General features: G+C 41.8%; 1 protein-coding gene across 1 annotated transcript in view; it reads left to right on the top strand.

The window, feature by feature from the left end:
* Positions 1-12,507, top strand: part of LOC109887191 (protein mono-ADP-ribosyltransferase PARP6) — a 35,898-nt gene extending 23,391 nt beyond the window's left edge. Inside the window, exon 24 of the mRNA XM_031810476.1 lies at positions 12,265-12,507. The gene's annotated coding sequence lies outside the window, so the exon portion shown is untranslated. The remainder of the gene's footprint in view (positions 1-12,264) is intronic.
* The last annotated feature ends 317 nt before the right edge of the window (positions 12,508-12,824 follow it).

Consider the following 12,824-nt stretch of genomic DNA (forward strand, 5'->3'; position numbering starts at 1 on the left):
TCCCCTGATTGAACTACCCTCCATGTTAGCTGCTCCAACTCAGTTAGCCTCCAGGCTAGTGTGGAGAGAGACAGGACACCCAATGGAAGTCTGGTGTCTGTCAATGTGCCACCTCGGCCCCCTCACTTCATACTGTAGGCTTGTAGAACCTCAAGAGAGAAATGAGAAAGCCATACGTTCCATTCATAAAAAGCATTGATTCATTTGTATTTTTCCTGATCTTCTTCATATAGTATTGCGCTGTATATCACTTTGTCCTACCCAAAAGTCACTTGTCAATTCCTGTGGTATGAGAGCCTGATGGATAGATGGACTCAAGGCGGGTGATCTTGTCTCTCTCTCTCCCCCTCCCTCCCTCCCTCCCTCCCTCCCTCCCTCCCTCCCTCCCTCCCTCCCTCCCTCCCTCCCTCCCTCCCTCCCTCCCTCCCTCCCTCCCTCCCTCCCTCCCTCCCTCCCACATGTCTTTCTCAGCATTGAGCCTCTCTCTGTATGTCTGTCTTTGCTGTTTACGATCCTTTCCGTATCTCTCTCCCTCTTTCTGTCTGTCATGCTTATGTTCTCTCTCCTCTCTCTGTGTGTCTGTCATGTTGACTTGCTCTGCTTGTCTCTCTGTCTTTCTCTGTTGACTGCAGCGCACTGAAGGCTGCCCCTCTGAACTAGTTTCCAAATAAAGCTGTGCATATTGTGGGTCCCAGCCTCCACCTCGTTTCTCCTTTGCCCTCCACAATCTCCCTTCCCGAAATCCCCATCAACGGGCAGGAATTTCCCCTGAGCTCCCGCTCCTGTTCCTGACACTCCGGGGAGACAATGGAAGATGTGTTGTCTGGTCCCTCCCCATAGCACTCCCAAATTCAATTACCCTCCTGTAATCTGACAGCTCCTTCATGACTTGTACTGAGGGAGGAAGTGTGTGTGTGTGTGTGTGTGTGTGTGTGTGTGTGTGTGTGTGTGTGTGTGTGTGTGTGTGTGTGTGTGTGTGTGTGTGTGTGTGTGTGTGTGTGTGTGTGTGTGTGTGTGTGAGAGAGAGAGACAGAAATAGAGAACACATTGTTTATCTTTGTTGATTGAATTTGCAATGTTTTGCCTAAAGAGCTTCAGTAGACATCATCTGCAAGCAAACCACTGTGACTCACCAATTGCCATTCATCTCCCAATGACCTCAGGTTGTTGACAACATCATTCCAGCTAACAACTCTAGGGAGAGAAAACTTTTTTGTAATGTTACCCGTAATGTTCCTCTGTCTGAGCGTCCAGTTTTCTGTTAGTTAGGGGAACATTCTATCTATGTTAGCAAAAAACCTTTGGATAAACTTTTTTTGCATGTTTTGGCATTAGAGTTGTCAAACAGAGCATATCCAGAATGTGGTTACCATGTTCTCAGAATATACCATATTAATGTTCGAGACACGTTTCATGGGACGTTGCAAGAACATTCATATGTCCAGTTTTCTGAGGGTTAGGGGAATAAATTCCATCAACCTCCCACCAGACATGCACAGAACATGGTTGCCATGTCCTCAGAACAGATCTTAACGGTAGAGAGAGAAAGGATTGGCTTGGGAGAGAGAAAGAAGAGCTTAAAAAAGGCCCAGCGCCTCAAAGTACTTTGCTTTGTGTTTTTTTTAATGTGTTCTCTTTTAAATGTCTGTTCAGCTCACACACTCTATACATGTACTGTATATACTAACTTTGTATTTATACTATGACTCTCCCATTTCATGGCATGTCCACCGCCCTCAAATGACTTCTGCTAAAATGGTTTATCTGCTTCTTCAATTATAGACGGAACAGACAGATTTAACTTTGATTCTACAGTATCGTGAAATCCAACTTATTACATGGGAATGTGCACAAGCTTCATGATGGGGAAAAATAGCATATGGTTCTTGAACACTTAAGGCCAGGCACCACAGGTACATTTTTTTTATTTTGCTTTAAAACTTTCATCAAATGTACAAATGCATCGGCAATAATGTATATAAATACTTGATTTGTATAATTGTATCCCAACTCCGTATGTCTCATGTAGACCGCTATTTTATTCAACCGCAATTTTTTTAAATCTCCATGTTGAATCATATATCATTCAAAAGCTTGTTTTCCGGTGCGTATCGTTATCTAGTCCATACATGGCTATATTCTTCGTAGACGTAGTGCCTCGTTTTGAATGATTCGTAATTTCCTGACATCCGATCGGTTACTGGTATTTAAAGGCCCTTTCCGGCAACCTGATTGGTTAAAATCCCTTACGTGCCACGCAGCCCTTACTCGTTTGAAAATATCTCCCGCGAAGAATCAACGTAAAAAGAGACAAAATTAGAACATTTCGAAGAATATACCTACAGTATGTGAATAAAAACAGCCGATCTCAGTTAGCCAGTGCGAGAAAAGCAGTAAATGAAAGAAAAAATCTGTCTGATCCGCCGATCGTGGCAGTATAGGTAGAGGAGGTAGCCCGCAGCATCGCGTTGAGACGCAAATTATTTGAGATGAAGATGACAACTACGTTAGCAGCGATCAACCAGACAGCAGACAGCCAACAATGGCTTTTATTCCACATGTCTCAAATAAACCAACACGTACATGATTTGATTTGCCCTAAATGTCTAAACACTGGACTTAAAATCACCATAGACTTCACCAACCAGTGATTCTTCAAATATGTCATGATAGAATGTGCAGACTGTGAAGGTGATCGTGATGCATTTAGGAGTGTTGACACTTCCTCCGGGCTGTAGGAGTGCTCCAGGGAAGATGTGGCATTTGATATAAATGTGAGGATGGTTCTTCTAGCCCACGAACTTGGACTTGGTTATGCAGCTCTAAAGAAAATAAGCAAAGTCCTAGGGATTCCTTCCTTGCGTCTCAGCTCATATCAGAGACATGCCAGGTAAATAAAAAGGGATTGTAGCACATTATTGTCAGGTGACTTGCTGTGTGTAAATCATATTTATAAACAGAGTGATAGGAAAACATAACTATACATTGAGACTGTAACATAGGCTTACAGTGCCATAGGGCTGTAGTCTACATGCTGATATTTAATATGCTGATATGCTAATATTTAGTCCTGCAGTTATGTCTGTAATGTCGACAGACATAATAAGTACTTTGTCCCCCCACTTTAGTTGCAGAGATTCAGAAAGATCTACAGTCAATGTTCTGCACATTTCAACAGTCATACAAAATCGTTGTCCTGTATGTGACAAATTGAGCAAAGTGATATGAGAATTTGCCCAAAACTGCATATTTGCCAAAGACCAGTATTCAAAGCATATGCTCTATTGCTTGAAACAAATGTATTAAACATGCAATTGTATTTGTAAAATGTATATTTTATGTTTATTTGTCAGTTTAGAAGTGATATGTGAATAAGAGTTTAGTTAATGTGACATAAATGGTCATATTTATGGAAAGTACATTTTAATTGCATTAGCCTATCACATGTTCCCGGGGCGCCAATTCATTTTTCTCTGTCTTCAAAGGACGTACATACCCATTATTCCACACACAGGTTCTTTTACAGAGACTTTTTTTATATCTCGTGTTGTTTTGATTTTAAGTGTAATTTTATGTGCAAATTTATGCAAAATTTGCATCCGTCATACATCTGAATAGTGTTTTTTAAATGATTCCATGAAATGACAATATTTTGATGAACTGATCTGTAGAAGTCTGACCATTTGCGTGTTTTATCACAATAAAACAGCAACAAAACATTCTGCCTTGAAGCAATGTGTTGAAAAAACACAGGGTTGCCTCATTCGCATATTTTCATTTGAAAATAAATACAACTTGTAATATAATAATATATTGTACTTATGTATACTTTCAAATGGTAAAGTTTCCGTCTGATGAGAGTAAAGAAAAAAATCCCTATTAGCCTGTGGTGCCTGTGGTGCCTATTAGCCTGTGGTGCCTATTAGCCTGTGGTGCCATCAGCAGATGTTGTTTTCCTGCAAGAGTTACATTTCAAAAAAGGCTAAATTGAATATTTAAAGAGGAGCTGGTTTGGTGAGGCCTATGCTGCCACCTACTCTAGTAACAGCAGAGGTGTAAGCATCCTGATAAATAAGAATACCCCCTTTTCGCTTATATCCCAGCACACGGACCACGAAGGCCATTTCTTGATGTTGAATTGTACCTTACATGGTGAGAAATACACATTGATTTCATTGTATATCCCACCAGGTGCAAATATGGTGTTTTTAGATAGAATTCCAGCTGTATTAGATCAAATCCAGACAGGAACTATTATTTTAGCAGGCGACCTAAATCATACATTCAATAACATTGACAGACGCAGTAATAAAAAAGAAGAATTCAAGGAGCCTCCAAAGAGGCTTAAAAATGTAATCTCTACAAATAATCTACAGGACACCTGGAGATTACTATTCCCAACTACAAAAGACTACTCTTTTTTTTTTCTCTCAAAGTAAGAAAATATAATTTACAAAACTTTACATTTTTATTTTAAAAAATGTACTCAACAATTTACTGGGTTAAGAAATCCATGACATATCAGTGATATCAGATCATTCTCTGTTATCATGCTTAATTACACTAATAGAAAATACACCTAGCAACAGAATATGGAGAATGAACAGAGCGCATCTTGAAGACCCAAAATGTATTAAATACCTAAATGAAAAATAAAAACCTTTACCATTACAAATGTAGACATACAGGATAGAGAAAAGCTGGCCCCGATATAATTTGGGATGCTTTTAAGGCGTACATTAGGGGAATGATAATCTCAGACACGGCAAACGTTTAATCTGAGTTAGAAATTAAAAAGCCCATAAAAAATCTTTTTTTGCAAATGTATTAAGAATAAAAACTGAAATATCACATTTACATAAGAATATAATATTGAACTATAAAATATCACATTTACATAAGAATTCAGACCCTTTACTCAGTACTTTGTTGAAGCACCTTTGGCAGCGATTACATCCTCGAGTCTTCTTGGGTATGACGCTACAAGCTTGGCACACCTGTATTTTGTGAGTTTCTCCCATTCTTCTCTGCAGATCCTCTCAAGCTCTGTCAGGTTGGATGGGGAGCGTCACTGCACAGCTATTTTCAGGTCTCTCCAGTGATGTTCAATCGGGTTCTGGCCGGGCAAGTCCATGCTCTGGCTGGGCAAGGACATTCATAGACCTGTCCCGAAGCCAATCCTGCATTGTCTTGTCTGTGTGCTTAGGGTCATTGTCCAGTTGGAAGGTGAACCTTCGCCCCAGTCTGAAGTCCTGAATTGAATTTATTTTTGGTGACAGACAAATACAACAAAATGTACAATGTGGACCCAGAGGATATCACCTAAAGGTATTAATTAAAACGCTTGTTTCCAAAGTGGTCCTCAATGGTAAAGTGGTCCTGAGGGCTCTGAAGCAGGTGTTCATCAAGGATCTCTCTGTACTTTTCTCTTTTCATCTTTCCCTCAATCCTGACTATTCTCCCAGTGCCTGCTGCTGAATAACATCCCCACAGCATGATGCTGCGACCACCATGCTTCACCGTAGGGATGGTGTCACATTTCTTCCAGACTTGACGCTTGGCATTCAGACCAAAGACTTCAATCTTGGTTTCATCAGACTAGAGAATCCTGTTTCTCATGGTCTGAGAGTCCTTTGGGTGCCTTTTGGCATAGTCCACGCTGCCTGTCATGTGCCTTTTACCGAGGAGTGGCTTCCGTCTGACCACTCTACCATAAAGACCTGATTGGTAGAGTGCTGCAGAGATGTTTGTTCTTCTGGAAGGTTCTCCCATCTCCACAGAGGAACTCTGGAGCTCTGTAAAAGTGATCATCGGGTTCATGGTCACCCCTCTGACCAAGGCCCTTCTCCCCCAATTACTCAGTTTGGCCGGGAGGCCAGCCCTAGAAAGAATCTTGGTGATTGCAAACTTCTTCTTTTTAAGAATGATGGAGGACACCGTGTTCTTGGGAACCTTCAATGCTGCAGAAATGTTTTGGTACCCTTTCCCAGATCTGTGCCTCGACATAATCCTGTCTCGGAGCTCTGCGAACAATTCCTTTGACCTCATGGCTTGGTTTTTGCTCTGACATGCACTGTCAACTGTGGGACCTTATATGGACAGGTGTGTGCCTTTCCAAATCATGTCCAATCAATTGAATTTACCACAGGTGGATGACAATAATGTTGTAGAAACATCTCAAGGATGATCAATGGAAACAAGATGCATTTTAATTTGGAGAGTTTCAGTTGGCGTTTCAATTTGGAGTCTCTTAGCAAAGTCTCATAGCTATGAGACTTTGCGGATTCAATCTACACATAATACCCCATAATGACAAAGCAAAAACAGGTTTCCATAAATATATACATTTTTTAGGTGCAAACATTTATGGAAACCTGTTTTTGCTTTGTCATTATGGGGTATTATGTGTAGATTGAATCCATTTTAGAATAAGGCAGTAATGTAACAACATTTGGAAAAATTAAAGGGATATGAATACTTTCCGAATGCATTGTAAATTTCCTAAAGCAAAAACATACAAAAACAATACATTATCAGATGAAATTGTTTTATAAAGGGGCACAAAACAAGGATGTCCTCTCTCCCCCTCTTGTTCGCACTGGCAATTGAACCACTTACAGAAAGAATTAGACAGGACCCAAACGTAACAGGTATCAATATTGGTAAACATAAATATTAACTCAACTTATTTACAGACAATCTCCTGATATAGACGGTCTCCTGATACAGACGATCTCCTGATATACCTGACCAATATTGAAAACTCAATATTTTAAGAAAACTGTAAAATGTCAGGATATATAATTTACATGGAAAAATATGTTAAGACAACTTTATCCCATTACTCAACCATTTGAAAGCACTCCTAATGAACATTTGTCCCATAAATCTAACATGTAGAATAAACTTATTCAGAATGGCATGGCTCCCAAAGATTTTATACTTAAACTCGGTCATCCCAATTACCCCAGCGAATACATATGTATTTTTTAAGTATACTTGTAAACTCATAAATTAAAAAGGAAAGTTTTACATCTTCTTAAATCTGAGATTGGTTTTAACCTTCCAGACTCGGGATTGTATCAACCTGCCACCCAAGGCTTGTACTTGCCACATATAGTTAAATGCACTAAAGAGGAACAATGTGTACATATTGAAGATGCACATGCTCACCCCCAGAATCTTTTCACATGTCTATTTTCCAAGGATAAAGCTAAGAACATGAACAACTTCATAGTTAAGAACACTATAATGATATGGAAGAAAATGAAACATTCTACAAGAACCAATATCACTCTAGAAACACAACCTTATGGAACAATCCTTGGATAGCTTTTCAGAATTCATCGAAAAATAGGCCCACATGGAAAACTAAAGGCAGAGAAAAACCTTACATTTCCATGACAGCATTAAAAAGCCATTTTGGATTGAACATTGTAGATATTTTAATTTAGTTTTGAAATATATAGTACATCAGAGAAATCTTGAGGGAACCCTGTTTGAGTCAGAAAAGGATATTCATATGATCGGTAGCCTATACAAAACCGTGCAGAGAGCCTATCCAACTGACAATCTCTTAGAAAAAATATAAATGATTGGAACCAAAACTTTAAAATAACTGATATTGGCACAAGATGGAGGGAATGTTGGAACATAACTAACAAAATTACAGTTAACGAAAATGTATGCTTAATCCAGTATAAAGTAAATATAGAACTTGATACAAAGAGATAAAATTCACAAATTCTGCCGTATAACGACAGAGTCATGTTTGAAGTGTACAACTAACAATGACTCAATAATCCACGTTCTGGGAATGTTGTGAAGTCCAAAACGTATGGCCGGCGGTAGAAAGTTGGCTGTTAGAAGTATTACAATGTAAATGTACTTTTAACCCGTCTGTCTGCATATATCAAGACATGCCGTATGAGGGTGCAGTGACATCCGATGGGTTGGAATTTCTTTCTTCTCGTCAATCATCTCGAAAAAAACATACACTTAAAAACTGGAAATCAACCAATCCTCTGTCGTTAACAACAATGGGAAGTTAAAATTCTTTATTATCTAAATGTTGAAGGTTTATGGGCGATGGAAAGAAACAAGATGGTGCAGTTTGAGGCCATGTGGCGGAGAGTGATGACGCTGGAGATGTGGGTGTGAGCATGTGTGTCAAAGACAATATCTTAATGTTCTAGACTTGGTTCATGAGAACATTCATGTGTCCAGTTTTGTCAGGGTTAGGAGAATACTCCATCATCTGCCCACCAAACATACACAGGAAATGGTTGCCATGTTCTCAGAACATAAGCTAAACGTTTTTTTTAGACACTTTTAATGTCAATGTTGCAGGAACGTTTCTGTGTATCAGTTCTCAGGACGTCGCCTGATGGTCCCAAAGAAAAGTTGTTCCAAACCTAAAAATGGCATTACACAACTCGCCTTGTTACTGTCGCCGAGCCAATCAAGGCCCTGGTTGGTGAACCACTGATCCATTCATAGCTCTTTGTCTGTTGGCAAGGTTAGAGAAACTCACACACAGTGCTTTTAACATACAGTGTTTTCAACTTACATATTTGACGTACATGATTACATTGTGCATGTTCATTTATGCAGTAATTATTATTCAACATGTCCTCATCTGGGATTTGAACTCACAACCTCTTGGTTCACGGTGCTCCGCTACGCCACCATGTCTGTGTCATGTATCGGTTAATCTGACTATTCTCATAATTGATTTGATTTACTTATAATTTAAGAGCTTTCAGTATAGTTGTCTAATGTTGGTGGAGAGTGTTAACCTGTTTTAATGCTACTCTTGAATCACTATGATCAATAAAATAGTTTTTCTTGAGTGTACTTTTAACAAAACTGAGATTTACTTAAAAGTGCATTCACCCTTTTGCTTACACCTATCAAATAGTTTAATCTACTTAAGTGCCTTCGGAGGATTGTGCGCTGCCCTATCGGACACCCGTTCAAGGCCTGTTGTGACACAGTTCGGGATCGCCCCCGGGTCTGTAGTGATGCCTCTAGCGCTGCGATGCAGTGACTTAGACCCCTGGCCACTCGGGAGGCCCCATTATCTTGTATTCTGAGAACATGGCAACCATATTCTGTGTGTGTTTGGTGGGACTTTGATGGAATATTCTCCTAAACCTCAGAAAACTGGACACATGAATGTTCTCGTAACATTACCATATATCGTGTCTAGGACATTCATATCTTAAGTTCTAAGAACATGGTAACCACATTCTGAGTACGTTTTAATTGACATTAATGGAAAGGTCTCTTGGAAACATTCCTTGCACATCAAAGGAACATTCCTAGAAAACATTAGACGATGACCTAGTAAGACTCTGAAAGGAATGTTCTCTAAAGTTGTGGGAACGGTTGTTGTTAAACTAGGAGGTTGCAGGTGTCAAACCTATCTCAGAAACCTCTCTCTCAAACAGCCTGGGGAAAAAATCCCAGAAATATCGTATGATAGACTGAGTAGCCCTGTACTTTCTCACAGACACTATCCCTTCTCTACTTTTCCTCTCTCGATTTCCCACCCTCCTCTGGAGCATGGCAGGCACGCTCTGTGCTGACCTGAGAAGGAGTGACATTCAGAGGCCGGTCCCCTGCCTACAGCACTGACATTTCTGCCAGACTTTGATGGCGCCTTTGAACAGAGATGTGTGGAGGGAAGAGCTGCCTGTCTCCCCTTCCAGCTCTGTTCTCTCTGCTCGGAGTGAGATGTATAGCTGCCATGCTCCTCTACCAACTACCCCCCTCCCTCTACACAGACACACACACTCACAAGCGCACACACGCTCACACACACACACCCACACACACACACCCTTACCCCCCTGCTGAGGAGCCTTCAAAGATGCCCATGTTGCCTCTCCCCCTTGAAGCTACCCCGCGTGGAAGGGAGGCAACCCTGGCCCCACTCCCAACTTCAAGCCCCCAACAACCCCCAAAACCCTTTCCCCTATCCCCACCCCGTGGAGCGTTCAAAGAGACCCATGTTGCTTATTCCTCCTTCCATAGCTCCTCTTCTCCATGCCTCTATGTTCCCTCATCCCTTAGACACAATACTGCTCTCCCTCTCTTTGTTTCTGAGCTGCGACTTTGGAGAGACAGAATGCTGAAGTGAGCAGAATAAGAACAGAAATGGTATGACAGCATCGCTTTTCAAAATCAAGTGTGATGCAAGGAAAGAGCTGCATGTAATTCCATGCTACAGTATTCACTGGCTTGGCAGGTCTGTTCTCTCTTCTGACACTAGGGGGAGTTGGGCTTTTTCATGTACGAGAGAGAGAGAGCGAGAGAGACCATCTCATAGAGGTTGACGATAAGAATTGAGGCAATCACTTTCTGTCTTTTCTCTCTCTTTCTCTGTTCCTCAGTTCCCTTCCCTCGGTTTTGTATTCTCAGTAGTGAGACACACTGGAGGTTGCAGACTGAGTTTAAAACGAGAGGGGAGACAGAGAATGCCAGACCCTTTCCACTTGCAGCCCTCTGGCTATGTGGCATGAGTCTACCTAGCCCCTCCTGTACACCCCCCGCTCCCCCCTGCCAGCCCCTCCATCCAGTCAGCCAGCCTGCCTGTGCTTCAGTGTGCTGGGCTGGACTAGGCTATTGATTGGTAGCAGGGCTGCAGCTCACCTGCTAATTGAAAGCCGATTGGGGCCCTCGGGCAGAGCTGTAAAACAGCCCCAGTGTGGCGTTAAAAGCCCCGGCTGACAGCCAGCTGTAAATCCAGGCCTGCCTACTCAGGTAATAGTCATGGTGTATATCCATCTGGGGTTAGAACTGAGGGAGAGACACACACATCCACCTACTTAAAGAAATAGTGTTGTATAAGCCCATACGAGCTGGGCACCAATTGGTGTATGACACTGAAGTATCCCATGGTGACAGAGGGAAGCAAAGCCTAAATATTGAACACATCCCTCCCTCCTCTTGACAGTGCTCATCCAGCTCTTCTCTCTCACAAGACACACCTGTGTCTCCCCTCCAGAGAGAGACCGGTTCCAGCTCATGGTCACATTCTCTCTCTCTTGCTCTCTCTTGCGCTCTCACTCTCTCTCATTCTTTCTTGTTTTCTTTCCAGTCTCTCTCCCTCACCTCCTTTCTCTTTGTGTGTGTGTATGTGTGCTTAGTGATTGAGTATGGAGGGAACTGGGACAGAGAAGTGTCCGTCCTGCTGCAGGCATGGAGCACAGAAAGCGAGGTTAATTGGATTGTAATTAGACCGGAGGTGATTAATTGATAGCATCTGTAAATTTGGATGTTTCCATTGTAAATGTGACAAATGAGAGGGTGCAGACAGAAGGAGAAGGGCAGAGGGAGCAATACTTTTTTTTTTGAACCGTTTGGTAGGAGAGATACCGTAGATATTACACTGAGCTGGGTCCCCTTTACTGAGCTGGGTCCCCTTTGCCCATTGTCACTTCAAATTGTGCCTCCAGATCTCATGGCAAAATAGTCTAGTCTTCATTTGTATTCTAATTTCACAGTGCTTGAGGACTGAGATATGGAATTCAGAAGGGTATGTTGCCAAACCCCTACTCCCATCATGCACTGTGCCCTACATGATGTAAGAGTCGCCCACTCTGATCACTTAACCCCTCCTCCCATCATGCATTGTTTTCCACTTTCTTCCTCACTGTGGCGTGACATTTACGGTTTTCTTTGTCCATGTTCCCTTGTGTGTGAGTGTGTGTGTGTGTGCTCCTATGTTTGAGCCTCGAAAAACCTTTTGGGGTTCAAAACGTTTGCCACTATGGGGGCACCTTTTCAATTCAAGGTTCTTTGAGGAATCCCTCTGAAAAGGTTATTTCAAAGAAACCCCGTTGTAAAGGTTCAAATAGTAACCTTTCTGTTGTGGGAGGGGTTAAATGTTGAACCGTTTTAATAATATATTATAGTTGAGGCACCTTATCAGAAAATTGTAGGTGTGACTTATTGGAGGTGTGGCTATCAGATAGTTATTTTGGACCACACGTGAGAGTAAATGTCATGCCTGATCATGTGTTTTGTTGTATTGTCATTAAAGGTGGAAGTGTATACTGTTTCTCCAGGAACCTTTGCTACATTGAAACATTAAAGGTTCCTCCAAGAACCCCTCAACTAACCAAAGGTGCAAGTATTAACCATTGAAAGCTATGGTTGCTTGAGAAATCCCAGGGTTCCTTGAGGATCTTCAGGGTTCTTTGAGTCACCCCTAATTCTAAGAGTGAATGCTGTTGTTTTTTTGTCTCATGTTGTTAGTCATAGGATGCAGGAAGAAGAGACACTGGCATGTACGAGACTGTATGAGGAAATACGATGTGCTGGATGACTCAGCTAGGAGCGATTCCTGATGTGATGCTGCCTGCTGCAGAGCAGCTTATCTCACAGTGATGAGGCACTGACGTGCTGGAGAAGAGCACACTCTCAGGAGTCATCAAATCATGGCAGCAATAAAAAAGATGATTGTTCCACCTCTTGTGTAGGTGTCATAACTATGAACATTGTTGTGAAGCCAACATACACACAGTTCACAGTTTTGGGTGTGATTGTTCCATTGCTCAACAGAAACAAAATTGTTAATTACCTGGGGGTACATTTCTGCAGAGGACCACACGAGGCTGTGAATTAAACTAATCAAATAAGCCTCTAGTCAGGCCCTATCAGACAGCTCCAGACTGCAGAAAATGAGCCCACGTCGCAAAATCTACATTTAATTTTCCCCGGGGACAGACTGGGTCCCTCCTCTCTCACACATTTCCCCCCAATACGCAGCTGTTTCCTGGAGCAGGCAGGGAGACAGGGAGAGAGCGGTACGCTCA

This window comes from Oncorhynchus kisutch, linkage group LG3 (genome assembly GCF_002021735.2).
Source record: "Oncorhynchus kisutch isolate 150728-3 linkage group LG3, Okis_V2, whole genome shotgun sequence".
Classification (NCBI taxonomy): domain Eukaryota; kingdom Metazoa; phylum Chordata; class Actinopteri; order Salmoniformes; family Salmonidae; genus Oncorhynchus; species Oncorhynchus kisutch.